General features: G+C 37.8%; 1 pseudogene; it reads right to left on the bottom strand.

Moving 5' to 3' along the window:
• Nucleotides 1–1,743: 1,743 nt before the first annotated feature.
• Nucleotides 1,744–9,114, bottom strand: LOC102438045 (annotated as a pseudogene).
• Between the last annotated feature and the right edge of the window lie 11,344 nt (nt 9,115–20,458).

Here is a 20,458-nt window from a genome sequence, read left to right on the forward strand (position 1 = left end):
CCCTGCTCTGAGCCCGACCAGGGGCTGAACCTAGGGATTGGGCCTGCCCTCTGCCACCCAGGAGCAGGCCTAAGCCAGCAGGTCGTTATCTCCCGAGGGGTCCCAGACTTCGAGAAGGCACAGGCCGGGCTGAGGGACCCCCCCTTCCCCCCCGAGTGCACACATTTTTGTGCACCGGGCCTCTAGTAGTTAATAATGCCTGTGAAGATGGTGCCATTTATTGATCAGGGCATTCTGCTTAAGGAAACTGCTTGGAGTTTGGCCTTGTGTGTTGTTTCTTGGGTTCTGTCCTTTATTTTCGCTGTCTAATTAAGGGATGGAAAGCAGTAACATTCCATTAAATTCCATCATGTATGATAGCAATACCATTTGCACAGACTATGAACTCCCATTGCTGTTCACTTAGTTAATCCCGAGGGGATACCAGATACTCAAGAGGTCAAGTGGAGGAGTGACCTCCTTTCTTACCTTGGCATCTGGCAAGACACTGAAGACAAGGGAAGCTACCTCCACCTGCAGGTGGAATATACCAGAGGGCCCAGATTTGATTCCAACCTGTCTCAAGAAGGCCTTAGCTGTGCTGAGGTTGTGGCCTGCTGTTTTCATGACTCAAAGCATAATGGGTAGCTGGGTATGGGGGTCACAGGTTCAGAGTCTGTGAAGGCCTCTATTTCCAAGACAGCCCAGTAGATCATTCATTTGTTGTTTTAATATTGTATAGTGTGATGCCAAGGAAAAGGGGGCAACATTTTGCATCAGAAGCATTGGGGCAACTAATGGCCATCATTGGTGGTCCAGAGGCTCCAGGAGGCATGAGAAGTGGTTGCTAAAGCATATTTAGTGAAGGAGTTTCTAATGGCACAAGAAAGAGTACCTCTTAATTTTCATTTGTAAGTACATTTTTAAAACCAACTTAGTGATTTTTATTGATGAGCAACAACTTATATACTCCTAGGTATCACTAAACTGTGTACAATTAGAGACACAACATTGTAGAAGAGCAGGCAGCAGAATTAAACAGAGCAGACTTAAAGAAAGATCAATCTTCATTATTTTGCCCATATTTCATTATGTGCACACAGAAGCATGAGTGCAATTTAAAACCTTTTAATGGCAATAAGGTTAAAATCACCCATCTATGTGACTAACTCCTTAACTCCAAATATTGGATCTGCAATGTGTACATAAGCAGTTTCTCATCACACAATTATTAAAATGTATTTTTCCTGTTGCAAACAGAAACTTATTTTTGTGTTTATTTTTCTTTTGAAGAGCTATTTCTTTTCTGGTAACGGGCTCATTTTATCATCTATCAAAAACTAAAGGGGAGGGGAGGAAATTGTGACAGATTAAAAAATTTACTTTTTAAGGAAAGATGAAATTTATTTTCACAAATTTAAAGTGGTGTTGCTGGTGCAGAATTTATTTTGCTAAGCAATAAGGCTAGGTATCAAATGCAAGTCCCCCCTTCTTACTCAGGAATAAGCATTATTTCAGAATTATGAGTTTTTGTATATTTTATTAAATCAAGTGACAGTCTGTTTCAACCAAATGATTTTGACTTGGAAGTTGTAAGACAACACAAATTATGTTAGGCACAAATCCCATGCCATCTCCTTTTCATTCTATTCCATTTTTGCAAAAGGGAGAGTTTCTCTCTAAAGAGACGCTAAAGAGAGGATGGAAGTCAGTGAGAATTGGTGTTCTACAAGCAGGTGTCAGGCACACACAGCACACAGGCTGTTACAGCAGGTCCACTCAGTAGTAACGGAGGAGGTAGGCTGTGCAGTCAGCAATGGGCTTCATTACCTGGTACTGGTTAATCACCTTGTGTGTTTGTCTGGTCATCAATGCGTAGCCAGCTGTTCAGACCAATCTGGAAGACATCTGCAGTGCAATGACCACTCTTCACACTGCTGCCATGATGGTAGTAGACTACTGCAAATACTTTATAGGTTCTGTGGCATTTAAATTCTTATCTTTAACTCCTGGAGAGAGCAGTTCTAAGCCCACAAGATATTCAATTTTTGCTTTGTTTTGTTTTGTTTTTGTTAATCCTCACCCGAGGATATTTTTCCATTGATTTTTTAGGGAGAGCAAAAGAGAGAGGGAAAGACAGAGAGAAACATCATTGATGTGAGAGAAACACATCAATTGGTTGCCTCCTGCATGAGCCCTGACCAGGGCCCAGACTGGGGAGGAGCCTGCAACTGAGGTACATGCCCTTGACTGGAATCGAATCTCGGACTCTTTGGTCCGCAGGCCAATGCTCTATCCACTGAGCCAAACTGGCTAGGGTGATATTCAATATTTTTTATAAGCTTCTGATATCCAAGAGTCTTCTTGTAAGCAAATCATTTCAGGTGCAGCAGGGGGACAGGAGGAAGTTTTTCCAGAGTCACTCTTCAACTGATCTCAACCTCTTGTGTGTGTGTGTATCTGTGTGTGTGTGTGCGTGTGTGTTGTTTGTTTTTTCTTTTTGCAGTATAACCTCGGAAATATTCTCTTTGCACAAAGTTTTCCAGTGCATCCTGGACTGTACATATCTTGTCAGACTGGTTATCCAACTGCAAGGTGAAAAATGGCTGCAAAGTGGCAGATTCTTTTGAACTCTACTGATAAATCACAGACCTGATATGCCCACCAGAAATGCTTGGGTCTGAACAAAAGTCCACCTGGCGAGTGACTGAAGTCTATTTCTAGAACCCACTTGCTCCCATTAGTCCTCACTTCTGTCGCCTGGTTCTTCCTGCTCTTTCTCATTCATTGAGTGGCTTTTGTGAGTTTTTCATTATTTGGTGAGAGAAGTTTCTTTAGTTTCAACATTTCGTCATGAAGTTCATTTAGAATGAAGCCTAGTATTCCTCATCTTCTTGTCGACCCTTTTCAGACAGGCTCAATTTGTTGACTGTAAGGAATCTATACATATATGTGGGTTCAAAGGCAGCTCCAGGGCAGATATCCCTCATGATTTTATTCCCAAGAACTTGTCTGGGTTTTGGAAATACTGGCATATTCATAAACTCATTCCTTAGCCAAACACGCATCATGGATGTTGACGTACAAGGTCTTTGCATTATTGAATACAGAGGAATGAACTTCATCAGAGGGCAAGCAATCAGTGCCTGTAGTGTAGCATTAATGTCGCAGCAGTTTCCTTTATTGACCATCCCAATGATACTGGCTTATGTATTAGGGTTACATTCTCCAGTAACTCTGCAACCTTTATGGCTACAGGAGCCTCTGAAACTGAAATAAGCCCTTTCATGACTTCAGCCTGCTTTTCAGCGTCCAGGGGACTTAGTTTCCACAGAAGCCACAGGCAAGGAGGAAGAGGGTTTAGAATCATGGAAAAGACTGGCCCATGACTTAGACTGACTGATGAGAGTGGTATCCACCACAGAGGCCAGGGCATCAGCAGGAGGGGAAGCGCTCTCAGCTTTAGCTGGGTCTGAGTTGTGCTTTCCACATTGTACAACTCCATCCCTATGGAGGTTGAGCCCTCACCCGAGGATTCAAGTATTTGTCCATTAGCAACTCCAAGGTTTTCAGTAGTATCGGTGCCAACATAAGGGTGAACTACAGATGTCCACAACAGGGTGTCCCTGTCAGCTTCTGCAGGGAGGCAGGACTGTACAAAGTCAGGCCCCTGACGGCCCTCAGGCTATCCTGCAGTCCAAGCATTGCTGTCCAGGGCTCTGAGGAAAGAACCACCAGGCACAGCATTACTGACTAACTCTTTGGAATACTTAGGGCTGCTACAGTCCTGGGTGTCCCCAATAAGGGCATATTACCCATCAATTTTACATGCTGGATTGGTATACCCATTGACCCTAGGGCTTCCGTGGAAATACTAGTCTCGCTGCCATCTTTCAAGTAACTATAATAGGGTTATATAGTTATATAGGTGGACTTTTTTTCTTCTTTTTATGCTCCCTTCTTCCAAGATCACCAGAGACACCATTATTTTCCAAAACTTCAGCCTTCACATTGTACCTATGATCCAGAGCAAGGGCAGACCCTGGGTACTGGCAATCAATGGAGCTGTAGTTTGCTTCTTTAGCTACGTCATCAGGGGTCTTTTTGGACGTTGTGCAACTAAGAATAAATTCCATGGCCTGAGGATTCAATTTGCTTGAAATACTGTGGTTGGGAGTTCTCTCCAAGGTGTCATTGAGTTCAATTACTTCATTAACACCAAACTCTGTTTCTGATATTCTTGTCCATCAGGTAGCACAGAACTGTTACATTGTATAGAGGAAGTTCAATTAAAGAACGAGGAATCACAAAGAACTAATTGAATTTATCAGGGCTAAAATCTCCAAAAATATATTCTGGGCCATGGAAGGTTTCAATGAGCTTTTCTGTTCTCCTGACTCTTCACGCTGGTCCCCGCCCCACCTCGCCTCCCCCCACCTTCCCCCACCCCCAGCCCCACGGTGGCCATTTTCTTGCCAGCATATACACGGTAAGTAAAAAATTTAAATGAGGAAAATGTTGACACCAGAACCCCAAAAGAACTAAAAAATGTTGGACTTATGTGTCATTAATATGTAAGTGAAACAAATCTCTTTGGAGGAGGATATTATCAATGCAATGTCATTCTTGCACTTCCAGAGAATGTATGTAAGATGGGGGTCGGCAAAGATTTTGTGTGATAGCCAAGCTGTTGGGGTACCCCATGGGTAGCCTGAAAAGGGTAGATTTTATCCCTTTGGAGGTGGAAACAAATTATAGCTGAAAGGCTGTTGAAATAGGCAACATAAAAGTAAAATACTTACCTGTTGTTGATTGAATAGAATTAGTAATTTTAATAATATTGAACATTAGATATGAAAGCCTTTGATGGAAGCCGAGCATTAGGTTTGTAGTAATCAATCATGAGGTACCCTTTATTTTTTGCAGGTTTAGGAACAAGCAAATTTGGGCTGTCAGATGGAGAAGCAGTGAGAATAATAACTCCTTTATTAACTAGGTTTTATATAATAAGTTTCAATCCTAGAAGGCCCTATTTTTAACTTGAATTGGACCATATTAACTATTTTAACTAAAAGTCCAAGTGACATAATTTTAGTATTCCAATTTGTGTTAAAGATTTACTTTAATTTTTATTATTATGTTTGAGCATCTATGCCCAATATGGAAGACTTTAGGACAATGGGCACCATGACTATAAGAAATTTAGGCAAGACAACAAAGTAGCCATTTTCCTCTATTTATTTTGTTACTTTTAAAGCTTATATGGAGAACAATGTGTAAATATAGTGGGATTCCCCAGGTAAAGGTATAATTTGAGCTCTAGTATTAAATCCATGAGATTTTGTCAATTGTTGCTTTTTACCAATTGTTAAAGTTAATTTAGAACCTAGATTGTAGAATTCACAACAGCCAATCAGTGTGCCCTTTCTATATATAAATTTTCTATATAAATTTTGGATTGCCAATGGATCAAATTATGAAACTTTTAATAATTTATTTACATATTGGATATACATATATCATTTATTATACATTTATATTAAAATGTGATATGTATGTATAAATAATATATTTATTAACTTTTTTCTCCCTGATGTTAGGGGATTATTTTTAAGTCAATAAGTAATCTAGGGCTTACATGATGTTTGCTAGATGTAGAATATATTCAGTACATAAGGCTTCAACCTCCCTCTTCTTCCCACCTTTGGGCTTATAGCTGCCTAAAGCTATAGTTTCACCCCTCCCGTTTTTTTAAGCTTTTAGTTACTTGAAGCTGTGGTCTTCCGTTTCTGTCTCTGATTTATTAGAGAAAGAAAAAGGAGGGGGAAGGGGCCAGTGCCTCCAGGCAACCTCTCCCTAAGATGGACCCAGTCCCAAGTACTAGTATAATCAAGCTCTTCCCCACTTTCTTTTCTTAAGCAAGATTACAAATCTCCTGCAATGTGCTCAGGCACTTTTTAGTTGCTCCCTATTGATGTATAAGAGTTGCCTCCTTAAAATTAAATAACAAAATTAAATGATAACAAAAATTTAAAAAATATATCAATTTGAGGCTATTTCTGTCCTGTATATAGACCCCAGCCTCTCTAAGGTTGACTGGGACACCCTAGAGAGAGAGGTCATTGGTCACAGTGAACCATAGGGGCCGCTCAGAACCGCCAGGAGCGTGTTAGGTAAACATACAAAGAGAGGAAAAAACTTTAGCTACTTAGACATATAAGCCACTCTAAAAATCTTGATAAGGGGATTTTATTTGTACATTTGAATGTAGTCACAGTCAGGGAAGAGGAAGAAAGGGTACATAAGTCAAGGACCAGCCTTATCACACTGGTGCACCTATTGACCTACATGAGGTGTTCACAGACTGTGGGTATGTTGAGGTATCAGGAAAATATGAATTTTTTAAAAATTTGCAGTGCACTCATACAAGTGAAATCACACAGTCTTTATCCTTTTGTGCCTGGCTCGACTTAGCACAATGTCCACCAGGTTTAATTTTTAGCTTCATTCCCTTATGGTTAAGGAATACACTTTGTATAATTTTAATATTTTTATATTTATTGAGACTTATTTAGTAGACCCACATATGGTCTACTTTGGAGAATGTTTCATGTCCACCTGAGAAAAAAATGCTCATTCTGTGTTTTTTGGTGGAGTGTTCTATATATGTAAGGACTATTTTTATTTATAGTGCTGTTCATGACCTCTTTTGCCTATTGATAGCCTGTCTAATTATTTTATCAATTATATAATGTCAGGTATTTCAACTGCCAAATATTATTGTACAAGTATCTATTCTCCCTTTGATTCTATCAGTTTTTGCTTCATATATTTTGGAGCCCTGCTGTTTGGTGTGTTGATGTTTATAATTGTATCTGCTTAATGGATGAAATCTTTTATCAATATATCATGCCATTATTTGTCTCTGTTGAACTCTTACAGTAAATTTTTAATTTCAGTTATTTTACCTCTTCTAGAATTTCTATTTGGTTTCTTTTTATAATTTCTATTTCTATATTTTATTCTTTATTCGGTGAGATATAATTTCCCTGGGAATTTTGTAGTTCTTTGTCCATGGTTTTCTTTGGCTCCTTGGGTATATTTAAGTCACTTAAAATTAATTTCTATTTCTAATATGTTCAATTCCAAGGCTTCATAAAGGACAGTTTTTATTGCATTGTTTTTTTTTAACGTGAATGGGCCATAGTTTCTTATTAATTTGCATGCCCCATTATTTTATGTTGAAAATTCAACAATTTGAATATTACAGTGTGGCAACTGTAGAAATCATATTCTCCTCAATACCTAGGGTTTGTTTCTTGTGGTTTGTTGTCATTTGATTATTTAGTAATTTTTCTATACTGTTTTTGTAGTCTATGTTTTTTATATGTAGCCACTGAAGTCTGTCTTCAATTAATTAAATGGTCAAATATTATTTTGACAGTTTTTTAAGTACCTGGGACAAAGGAAGAAGAGAAAGATAAAAGGAAAGAAGAAAGAAAGAAAGAAAGAAAGAAAGAAAGAAAGAAAGAAAGAAAGAAAGAAAGAAGAAAGAAAGAAAGAAAAAAGAAAGAAAGAAAAAAGAAAGGAGAGAGAGAGAGAGAGAGAGAGAGAGAGAGAGAGAGAGAGAGAGAATTGGACTCCCAATCTTTGAAGACTGGATCTGTGTTAAGACTCTTCAACATTTAGCCAGACCAAACTCTGCCATAGCCTTCACTCATTTGCACTGAGTCTTTAGATTAGCTGGAGTTCAGGCTTTGGTTTTCTCTGACTTTTCTAAGAGTGTGGGCACTCCTGATCATGCACATGGCCTTCTTGAATCCATAATACAAGGAAATCTGCTCTCATCAGTCTTATTCAATACTAGAGGCCTGGTGCACAAAATTTGTGCATGGGTGGGGTCCCTAGGCCTGGCCAGCAATCAGGGCTGACTGGGGCCAGGCTGATAGAGGCCGGGCTGATCGGGGCCTGAAGGCCCTGGTGGGTTTGGGAGAGGAGGCGACAGTTGCCAGCCTGGGTGCGGAAGGAACGGTCGCCAGATGCCACAGCTGCCCTTGGTGCCCCACCACCAAGCAGATCCCCACCTCCCCCGCTCCTTTCCTCACTGCTGCACAGCCACCGGGGCTTGCCAGCTGGGGGGAAGGATGGGGCCTGCCAGCTAGGGTCCAGCTGGCCTGCCCCGATCAGGGCTGATTGGGGCCAGGCTGGCTGCAGTGAGTGGCTGGGGGAGGTTGGTTGACCAGCCCCACCCCTGATCATGGGGGGTGGGGGAGGGCGATCAGACCAGTTGGCTGATCGCAGTGCGCATCATAGCGACTGGTCTTTCCAGTCTCTTGGCTTTTATATATATAGATAGGACCTTTTAAAAGCCTTTATTACCTCTCATATTTCCCCCCCAACCTCTTCCTTCCCAGTTTTCTGTTTTTTTCTATTACTTTTCCCAAGTCTTGTCCTTTGCCACAGTCTGCTGCAATCATTTGGAAAATGCCACCAGGAAGTCACCCCTGCCATGAGAACACTCTTCATCAGGCAAACCAAAGGCAATTTGTGCTTGTCCTCCTGAGCCACCAGGTAGTTCAAATCAGACAACCACAATTCGTTAAGAATAAAAATGAAATCTAACCATTTGTGACAGCACGGATGAAGGTATTATGCTCGGTGAAATAAGTCAGTCTGAGAAAGATCAATACCATATTGTTTGTCTGATATGTGGAATCTAAAAATCAAATAAACGAACAAACAGAATTAAAACAAACGCATAGACACAGAAGGAGAACTGGTGGTTACCAGAGTGGAGGGGGGTTAGTGGACTGGGTGAAAGATGGGAGCGGTATTGGGGGATGAGTGAAAAGTTGAGGGGATTAAGAAATACAAATTGATAGATACAGAATAGTCACAGTGATGTAATGCACAGCATAGGGAGTATAGTCAATAATATTGTAATAACAAAGTATCATGTCAGATGAATACTAGGTTTGTCAGGGTGATCACTCAGTAAGTTATATAATGTCCAATCAATGCATTATACACCTGAAACTAATATGATATTGTATGTCTGTAATTGAAAAATACAAAATTATTTTTTTAAAAAAAGAAGGTCCATATTACTCACCTGACACTTGCAACCTCTACCATTGTCTCATGGTCACTGCCAGTTTGTTGTATAGAATTAACTTCTAAACATATAAAAATGGAAAACTGGACCAAATATAAGAAATGTTTGCTTTTAGTGATTGATGGACAACAGAGAATTATGATCCTGAGAAAGGTGAAAGGACTTAGCTGATCCCTTTTACCTGACTTTTTATCTGGAGGAAATTTCTAGACCACACTGTAGAGAAGGAAAAAGGAAACAGATCTTGGTGCTCTTGCTGAGTTAAGTAAAGTGATATATGAGTTTTAAGGGGCTGAAGTAGCTAGAATTTAAGGAGCAGAATACTATTTAAAAAACACAGAAAAATAGACCCAGTATTTTGCATGAGTAGCTGAATGTCTATTTGTATACATATAAGGTGAAATCTGCTGATGCCTGGAAAAGTACAACTTCCAGAGGGGGAAAAAATGATTACTGGAGCTATAAGCTGAATCATTCCAGAGCTCACACAGGACAAAGGATCATTTGAGTTCCTATTAGTCAAGATGAAGAGATATCATTGACTACACAGAGCATTCATTATAGACCTTAGAAGGATTATGACTCAGTAGTGAGGCTTAATTAGTCCTAGCATAAAGGCTATACAAGAAACAGCACAGCAAGGTTATACAACAAGCAGAGAAAGAATCAAGGTAACTGCAAGTAACTAAAATGCTTGCTATATGCTTAATATATTAAAAATTTAAGGAAAAAATATAAACAAAATGAGAAAACAGAAAATTATATAAAGGAAAAATATCTAGATGTGAAAATGCAATACTGTAAGTTAATATGTCACTAAATGAGGTTAATAGCAAGTTAGACACTAGAAAAACAGATCCATTAACTTAAATATCTAGCAATAGAAATTATCCAATACAAATCACATTGATAAAAGACTTACAAAGCAAGACAACATCAATGAAACCTGACACAATATCAAGCATTCTAATGGATGCATAATTGTATTGCCAGAAGGAATGGGGTAGAAATATATTTGAAGAAATAACAGTTGAAATTTTTCTAAAGTTTTGAGAATTAGAAACTCACAAATCTACTAAGGTCAATGAAAGGCTTCTAAAAAGTTTAAACATAAAGAAAACCAGTCAAAGGTACATCATATTCAAATTGTTGAAAACCAATGCTAAATTGAAGATCTTATTATTATCCAGAGAAAATAAGCAGGTTTCCTACAAAGGGCAATGAACATATAGTACTTCTTTTCAGAAACTATGCAAGACATAAAACAATAGAATCCCACCTTCAAAATTCTATGAGGGAAAAAAAAGATAGTCTAAAATTCTACATACAGAGAAAATATATTTCAAAAGTGAAATAAAAACAAAAGTGAAGAAAATTTAGCCTCAGTAGACTGGCACTATAAAATATGCTAAAGGAAGTTTTTCATGCAGAAAGAAAATTATATTAAATAAAAGTACATATACACCAACGGAAATGAAAAGCATAAGAAATAAGTATGTGATTAAATAAGAAAGGCATTTATTTCTTATTTTTTAACTTTTTTAAGTGATAATTGTTTAAAAATAATAACAGCACATTGTGAAGTTTACAACACATGTAGAAATGACATGTATAACAGCAATAATACATTAGTACAAAGGAAGTAAGGGAGCAAATGGAAGCCTACTTTTGAAAGATTCTTAAATTTGACATGAAGTAATGCAGTATTATTTTAAGTTAGACAATGGTAAGATAAAGGTGTATACTGTAAGCATAGAGCAATGACTAAAAGAGAAAGCACAGACAGTTAGTTAATAAGCCAATTGTGGAGACAAATAGAATCCTCAATAAATAATTAGTTATTCCAAAAGAAGACTGAAAATAGAAAAGGGAGTAAAGAAGAGATGAATCAAAAGGAAAGTTGGAAGACTTACACTAATTCCAACATTTACTAAAAGTTACAGTAATGATACTGACATAAGGATAAGAAGATAAATAAATGGAATAGACTACAGAGTCCAAAAATAAATAGTTATATTTATGGTCTATTTTCCACAAATTTGCCAACATAAATCAATAGAAAAGGAGAGTCTTTTTAATAAATGGTGCTGAAATAATTGGCTATCCACATGGAAATAAAATAACTTTGAAAATTATATAACACCATATGCTAAAGTTATCTCAAAATGTGTCACAGACCTTAATGTAAAAATTCAAATTATAAAACTTCTGGAAGAAAATATTATTAGGGCAGCAAAAGTTTTCTAATAAAAAACACAGAATGTATAAAATCTGAAAGATAAATTTATAAATTGAATCACATCAAAACTGAAAATTCTGCTTTTCATAAAGCACTTATAATATTAAAAAGATAATCTCTCAAACTATTCAAAATATTTCTATCTGACAAAGAACCTGTATCCAGAACCTGTATTAAGAATAAAGAATTCTGAAAACTCAATAATAAGAAGACAAAATCATGGTAAAATCTTAAAAAAAAATGGCAATGCCAAGAGTTGAAGTATGTGAAGCAAATGGAGCTTTTATGCATTGATGGTGGGATCCTAAAATGATACAACCACTTTGAAAACAGTTTGACAGCTACTTAAAAGTTAAGTGAATACTATACATCTCAGTAATTTCGATCTTAGAGAATTTACCCCAAAGAAATGAATTAAATATTCACACAAAGACCTGAACATGAATTATGGAATCTTGATTCATCCTAGCCAAAAACTGTGAACTAGTCAAGTATCTATCAACTGGTGAATAGATAGGCAAATTGTGATCAAGACAAAAATGGAATACTACTGAGAAAAAAAAGAATGACTAAATAATATGAATGGATCTCAAAAACATTATGCTAAGGAAAAAGAAGCAGACAAAAATTAACTTATATCTTATTATTCCATTTTATATATAATACTAAAAACATCCCAATTTAATCAAGTCATAGGAAGAAGAGCAGTGATTATTTGGGTGGGAGTTAGAGAAGAGTATTGACTGGGAAGGGGCACAAGGGAATCTTCTGAGATAATGGAAATACTTTATATCATGCTCATTGGATGTTGGCACACAGATGTATATAAAAGTGCCTCAAACTGTAATCTTAAAATGGGTGCAAAATATTGTAAGTAAACACTTACTGGATAATGTTGATTTTGTAAAAGATGGTTTGTTTAAAAAAACTACAACAGTATTTCATTGTTCTTTGTGATATTGTGACTTTTCCCATTAATGAGAACTTTAGGAGTCTTAAGTCTCTGATTTAAACATGGCTCTCCCATTGTCTTAGTCTGTTCATGCTGCTATAACAAATACCACAGACTAGGTAGTTTATAACAGAAATTTATCTCTCACAGGCCTGGAAGCTACAAGTCTGAGATCAGGGTGCCAGCATAATTAGGTAGCAGACTTCTTCTGTTGCTACATAGTAGAAGGGGCTAGGGAGCTCTGTGGGGTCTCTTATAAGAAGTAAAAATTGATAGTTACAGATTCATCATGGGGATATAAAGTTCAGCATAGGGAATACAGTCAATAATATTGTAACAACTATGTATGGTGTCAGATGAATACAAGATTTATTGGGGTGGTCACTTTGTAAATTGTACATCAACTGTAATTGAAAACTAAAAATGTATTTTTAAAAAGTTCTTTTGGGAGAACCGAGATGGCTGTGTAGGTAAACACCAGTACTCGCTGCCTCCCACAACCACATAAAAATTTCAACTAAAATACAGAACAACCATAATTCAAAACCATCTGAAATTTGGCTGAATGGAAGTCCAACAACTGGAGAAGTAAAGAAGAAAGTACATAGAGACTGGTAGGAGGGGCAGAGGCATGAAACAGGTTGGTCAGACACCTATGTGTGGCTTTTTTTAAAAAACTGGAGGGATATCTTTGCTGCCGAGGTCTCCTGTGAGAAGCAAGGGGCCCCAGCCCCACAGAAGACCCCCAGCCCAGGGCTTCAGAGTTGGGAAAAGAAGTCAGCATAACTTCGGGATTTAAAAACCAGCAGGAATTGTGGCTGATTGACAAGGAGGTGCTAGAGACCCAGGTAGTTCCTCTTAAAGAGCTGGTGCATGATCTTACCTGGACTTGTTCCCTCTGGGCTCCAGCACTGGGCAGTTGCTTAGGGGACCCAGGTACGTACACATCATAATTAAAATGTCAAGTGTATTGTCTGGCATAAGATCAGGAACACGAGGGCAGCTTTCTCCCAGACTGGGGTGCTCACAGGGGTGATTGTTTCTGTGATGGGACCTCCCCAATTGCAGAGCTTCCCAACAACCATATCTGAGTTTCCATTAGCATGCCTCACACTATTCGCTTCACCCTGGAGTATCCCTGAGACCCTGCCCCATCCAATTTGAAGCCCCACCCAAGCTGTTTGCAGTGGCTTTTCCATATGAATGGCCTGTCCTGGCATAGGCTTCAGACTTTCCTAAAATCTCTTAAACAAGCAGCATCTGGTGTCAGCGTGCCCCATACCTACCAATCAGAAGCCCAATACCTGACACTAGCACCAGCCTAACTTGCTTCACAGCTTGGCTTTGTCTGGGCACTTCCTAGTTCAACACAACTAGCAGCCATTTACTGATAGCTCTGCAGTTCCTGCCTAGTGGCCCCTGGCAGTGGCTGATGTTGCACCTTCCAGGAGGCCTAGAGCCAGTTCACCCAGTGGACAGCTTCAGACCATACCATATTACAACTCTACACATCAGCAGGTGACACACTCAAGGGGCAAACTCAGTGAGCATCAAAGCCCCACAGAAGCAAGTCCTAATACATAGGGGTGTCTCCTGCACAACAGCTTTTCCACTGTAATAGCAGCTGATCCTCACAGCCAATTTGCCTGGAGGTCAATTCCTCCCAGTGACACCAACATCAATCAAGGCTCAACTACAACAAGACTGTGCACACAGCCCATACAGGGGTTCACCTAGAGTGCCCAGCTCAGGTGACTGGGGAAGCTGAACCACATGGCCCTATAGGATATTTACTACACAAAGCCACTCTATGAATTCCAAGATACAATAGCAGCTCTAGATAATACATAGAAAGAAACACAGGGAAGCAGCCAAAATGTGGAGACAAAGAAACAGAAGAAATCTAAAAAAAAAAAAGAGAGAAAGAGAACTAAATGAAATGTAAGCAAGCAAACTACTAGATACAGGGTTCAAAACCATGGTTATAAAGTTGCTCAAGTATCTTAATGAGAGATTCAAGGGACTTAGTGAGACTTTTCAAAGATCTTAGAATTTCAAAGACATGAAAAAGGAGCAGTCTGAAATTAAGCATACACTAACAAGTAAAGAATAATTTACAGGGATTCAACAGTAGAGTAGAGGGTTCTGAGAATAAAATAAATGATATGGAATATAAGGAAGCAAAATAAATAAATAAAACAACCAGAAGAGCAAAAAGAAAACAGAATCCAAAAATATGAAGATAGTGTAAGGAGACTGTAGCACAACTTCAGGCATATCAACATTTGCATTATGGGGATGACAGAAGGAGAAGAGAGAGAGCAAGATATTGAAAACCTATTTGAAGAAATAATGACAAAAAAATTTCCCCTCATTGGTGAAAAAAATAGACTTACAAGTCCAGGAAGTGCAGAGAGTCCCAAACAAGAGGAACCCAAAGAGGCCCACACCAAGACACATCATAATTAAAATGTCAAGTGTTAAAGACAAAGAGAGAATCTTAAAAGCAGCAAGAGAAAAGCAGTTAGTTACCTACAAGGAAGCACCCACACCCAAAGTTTCAACAGTAACTTTGCAGGCCAGAAAGGAGTGGTAAGAAATATTATAAGTGATGAATACCAGGAACCTACAAGCAAAATTACTCTACGCAGCAAAGCTATCATTTAGAATTGAAGGTCAGTTAAAGAGCTTCACAGAGAAGAAAAGGCTAAAGGAGCTCATCACCACCAAGCCAGTGTTACATGAAATGTTGAAGGGTATTCTTTAAGAGGTAGAAGAAAGATGAAAGAAGAAGAAGGGGGGGAGAGGAGAAAAATAAGGAGGAAGAGGAGGAGGAGAGAAAGAAATAAGAAGAAATAAAAAATATGAACAATAAAATGGCAATAAATGCATAGCTATCAACAATTGAATCTAATAATCAAAATAAATGGACAAGGAATCTAATGAACAAAATAAACTGGTGAATAAAATAAAACCAGAGACATGGAAATGTGGAACAGACTGATGAATCTCAGAGGGAAGGGTGAGAGCAGGCAGGAAGAGATTAACCAAAGATCTTATATGCATACTAGTATATGCATTATATATGGACACAGACAATAAAGTGATGAAGGCCTGGGGCTGGGCAAGAATCAGAGGAGGAGGGACAATGGGGGAAGAAAGGGGGGCATCTGTAATACTCTCAACAATAAAGATTTTATTAACAAGAGATTAGTTTCTATGAAACCAGTTATGCAGCTGTCATTCATTATTTTTATGAACATTTTTGTAGTAATTTTTGTTTTCCATACCTATTGATTTTGATGGTGTTATGAATTTCATAATTTTATATGTATTAATATTACTTTATGTTCCTTCTTCCCAAAAATCTCATCTATTTTCAAAAATGGTTACATATATGGATGTACTAGTAATTTTATACAAATGGAAGCAATATTTTTCTGTGCAGTTCTTATTTACCTTTCATTGTAACGCCTGGGTTTGACCATTTGGGACAGAACAACATATTAGGAAACAGTGTATAATGTCATAGTTGATACCTCAATGGCCATCAATCCTTTAAATAAAGTTCAGGTTGTTTTCCATTATACTCTTTCAAAAATAAATAAATACTCAAGGAAAGGCTACCACAGAAGGGCTGTCCCTGAGACCATCATCAGCATGGTCCAACTATAGAACACTATCAACAAACTTACATCTCTTTTAAACATTAATAAAAAGGCATCCTGAGTGGTTAGTTTCCTTGTTATCAGAGTTCCTTTTTCATGCTTTGCTCTGTCTCTTTTTCAGTGTTATTATTTTGGGGTCAGGCATATCCATAAAACTGCTTTCATTTTAATGGAGCTAGTGAAAGCTCACATGGAAAATTGAAAGCACTCCCTTTTGTTGTAGTCAGTCACAATCCTTCTCAGTAGACGCAATTAATGATCCAGAACACAAGTAGGTCAACAGAACATATAACTTTGTTGTTGGCTTGGAATTTTCTGCTAATATATTCATAATGCTTTTTGCTTGTCATTTCCTCAGCTTTCTTAAAGAAAAATAATATCAGAGTGAAAGGTTGTGCATGGCGTTGATGGAAGAATGATACTTATCTCTATAATATACAAACTAAGTTTTAAAAAAAATGATTCTTGGAAATATTGAGCTTTTTTCTAAAATATTCAAGAGTGTTAACAAAAAGAATTGATTTAAAAATATTTATTGTGGATTCATTAATCAAGTCCTAGATAAAATAGTGTTAGAGCCAATTCAGAGACAATGGGGGACTTTTGCCCTTAGAAACAAATGTGCAAAATTAACAATTCCTCTGAACCTCCATCACCATCCTCCTACCATGAGGTCCTAATTGCATTCAGGATGCATCCAGAGAACTTAACCACATCTGAGATACTTGTTTTCTTTGATGTGCTTTTTCTGGCACTTTCTTCACCAAAACTCATATCTCTTGCAATTCACCTTTTCCTCAAAGATTTTCTAAGTCCATTTTTGCCAATATATTGCTGTTAGGAAATCTATTTGTGTTTTAGCAGTATCCTTGAATGCCTTAACCCAAAATGATACAATTTTTTTTTTGCAGTAGGGCAAGGTTTTAAGGAGGCTGGGGACATTTCCTTGTGCTTATTTATCTTAATAGAGATTATTGAAACTGGAATGTTCTGAAGATAAAAAGTTTTTTCCTAATAGTGTTCCTGAAATATTCTGTGGTAATATTGAATGATTAAAAACAAAAAGACATTTTTTATTCTGGCTGAGTTCTGGAAATTTTCCTTGGAAGTTATAACCTGCATATTTGTGGGAAGGCATTTAGTCAATTGCATTTCACATGAAGATTACAAACCTGGAATAAAGACATGCTAAATAAAAGGACAACAAAGAGAAAGTTGCCTATAGCATATTGAAATTGTCCATTCAATTCCTTGTTTCTGAAGATGATTATATGATACGAAAGAATATAGAGAGAAAATTAGGAAACCTGACTGACACGAATTCGCTGCATTATCCTGAAACAGACCCTTCCACCCTCTGAGCATACATTTTCTTATCTACAAAATGATGTAGTAAACTAAAGAATTTCTTAAGTTTTCTACCTGTTCTAAAATTTCATATAGTAACTATCACTGCCTATGATTATGCTTGGTCTCTGAAACCTGAGGAATCAAATTACTTTGGTTGGATACCCAAGGTCCTGCCCCAGTCAGCCTCTTGACAATAAAGTGATGATTTACTTTGCTCTCTCAAAGAAATCTCCTTGAGATAACTACTGTCAGGCTTCCAGCTCTCTCAGCTGCCAAACTGACCTCCTACTGTGTCCAGACTTAATTGGTGTTATCTATATATATAAAAGCCTAAGCAACTGTTACGACCAAACCACAGAACGACTCGTCAACCAGTCGCTATTACATGCACTGACCACCAGAGGGCAGACACTCAATGCAGGAGCTGCTCCCTGTTGGTCAGTGTGCTCCCACAGCCAAACTCCCTCAGTCCCCACCTCCCACCCCTGGCTGGCTAACCTCCCATGGTCCTTCTACCCCCATCCACCCCCACCCTGGGCCTGCCAGCCCTGATTGCCCCAATAGGCACTGGGTGAGATGGCCTCGATCTGCCCCAGTCGCCAGCCAGGCTGAGGGATCCCACCGTGCATGAACTCGTGCACCGGGCCTGTAGTTTTCTTATATTCACCTCTGTCCAAATAGGCTTTAACCCACATTATCCTGAGTTTTTTCCTGACGCATTGGTTTTATCCCAAACATCTGATTCCTAATATATTTTTCCTGTCTACTTTGCTTCTGTTCAATTATTATTTTGTCTCTTTGTTATTACTGTTTATACCCATAAACCTGTACACATAATTTATATAAGATGGGTTGTATTAGTAGCAAAAGTACACTCAATATATAGTTGGGGGAACTACAAAAGATCTTTACTTATGACTCCTTCTTTTGGTGTCTTACTTCTTTTTAATAAGATGTGAATTCTCTAGAGACTCCTAGAGAAAAGAACTTTGAATTGGCTGTATTATTGGCATTTTATTTTAAAAACACAGTGAGATATCCAGGGGGCTGGGGATTATCAGTTATCTTGAGTAGTGTGTTATTTTGAATAAACCAACATCAGTGGATGGAGATTTTATGATATTCTGCAGTCCTGGGTATTATAAAATAAAAATACCATATCACTCAAAACTTTCAAGTTACAGATTTGTTTTTATTTTTTTCTTTCCTTGAATTTGTAGTTTTAATGTAAACTAGAACAGGGATCGAAAGATAGAACAACTAGAATTAAACCCTTTCAAGAATTCAAAAATATATAGATTTTTACTTTCTCCTCTACCTTTATTTTCAAGTGAATGCCTATCAGCCCTTAAAAACACTTTCTCTTTGTTTTATTTTAATTTAAACCAAATATGAATTTATATTCATGTCTTATATTCCTCTTTCCTTAACTAAAAATGAATTAATATTGCTACCAATTTGGCCAGTATATACAGACAGAAAAATCAGAACAACCCACATAACCAGAACAAGTTGGTGGGATCACTGTATTACAGATAAAGACTATGGGTTCTCATTATCTTATAACCCTATTACTAGGTCTAGGCAAATGCTAGAGGACATAGATCATTCATTCATATATCTTGTATTCATGGGAGACCACTAATCCCTATTATTTCTGCCTATAATAATGATTGACATTCATCAAACATTAAATCTGTGTTATTTTTAAACTAGAGGCCTGGTGCATGAAATTCGTGCACTGGGGAGGGGGGTTCCTCAGCCTAGCCTGCACCCTTTCGAAATCCAGGATCCGTGCAGGATTGGGCCTAAACTGGCAGTCGGACATCCCTCTCATAATCCGGGACTGCTGGCTCCTAACCACTCACCTGCCTGAGTGATCACCCCTAACTGCCTCTGTCTTGGCCCCCACACCACAGCTTCATCTGGAAGGACATCCAGAATGATGTCCAAAGGTTGTTCGGCTGTCAGGTCTAATTAGCATATTACACTTTCATTCTTATAGATTAAATTTATTGGTGTAACATTGATTGAAATGATCATATAGGTTTCAAGTGTGGGTTTCTATATTACAAGATCTGTATATTACACCATGTGCCCAACACTCAAAGTCAAATTTTCTCCTGTCACCTTACATTAGGACCCCCTTCACCCCAACACCATCCCCTTTGGCAACCACAACACTGCTGTTGTGTTCATGAGTTTCAGTTTTACTAGTATATACCACATTTGAGTGAAATCTGACTGACTTATTTCACTTAGCAAAATATTCTCAAGGCCCATCCATGTCATTGCCAATGTGCTACATTATTTTCAACATTATACATTTGCTAAACTGAGATTTTGGCAGTTCCTGTGAATTAAAAGGTAAGTACTGTGTGGAAACCATTGGGATACAGGAAATGATAATGTCCAATCTGATTTGAAAATTTTAAGAACTTGTGCAGACACATGTATCCCATTAAGTAATTATGATTATTTGAGAATAAAATAAAAATATTTCTTCCAATTTATGTGTATAATTTTTAAGTTGCCACTAAGTTATTAGGACACAAACACTTGCTAATTTGTTTGAAACTACTTAATAAATTGAAATATGATTTTGACCTAGGGGGAAAATGAATACTATTACTGAGACACAAAGTGATCTGTCAACAGAGAAATTTTTAGTACTTCTGTGAACAGATCATATTATATATTAATTTTTGTGGGTAGGGGATAGAAAAGTAAAAGTCCTATATTTATACTGGCAGTCAGTGTACCATGAAAGTACTGGGCATCTGAATGAGAAGAAAGAGTTGCAGAAAGAAGATGGAGTAGTTCTAAAGGAAAACTGTAGATACGAATCACCCATGAATCTGTTAGACTTCAAGCTCTGTGAGGATAGGGAGCAGGTGAATCTAATTCTCTTTTGGTTTCTCAGATCCTAGCATACTGTTCGGCAGAGCAAATATTTTCTAAAAGAAGAATGAATGGAATCTATTTCTAGCATTATCAAAATAGTTTAGCTTCATCAACTGGAAAATAAAGTTGGTAAATGCACTCCTTCACTGTAGCCATCTAAAATGAAAAAAAAGTATTTGATTATTTCACAACTTACCTATAATCACTGCTCTGTTAGCCAACAGTGACTCCTTCTTAGGAGTTAGCAACAC

Source organism: Myotis lucifugus, unplaced genomic scaffold (genome assembly GCF_000147115.1).
Source record: "Myotis lucifugus unplaced genomic scaffold, Myoluc2.0 scaffold_2, whole genome shotgun sequence".
Lineage (NCBI taxonomy): Eukaryota > Metazoa > Chordata > Mammalia > Chiroptera > Vespertilionidae > Myotis > Myotis lucifugus.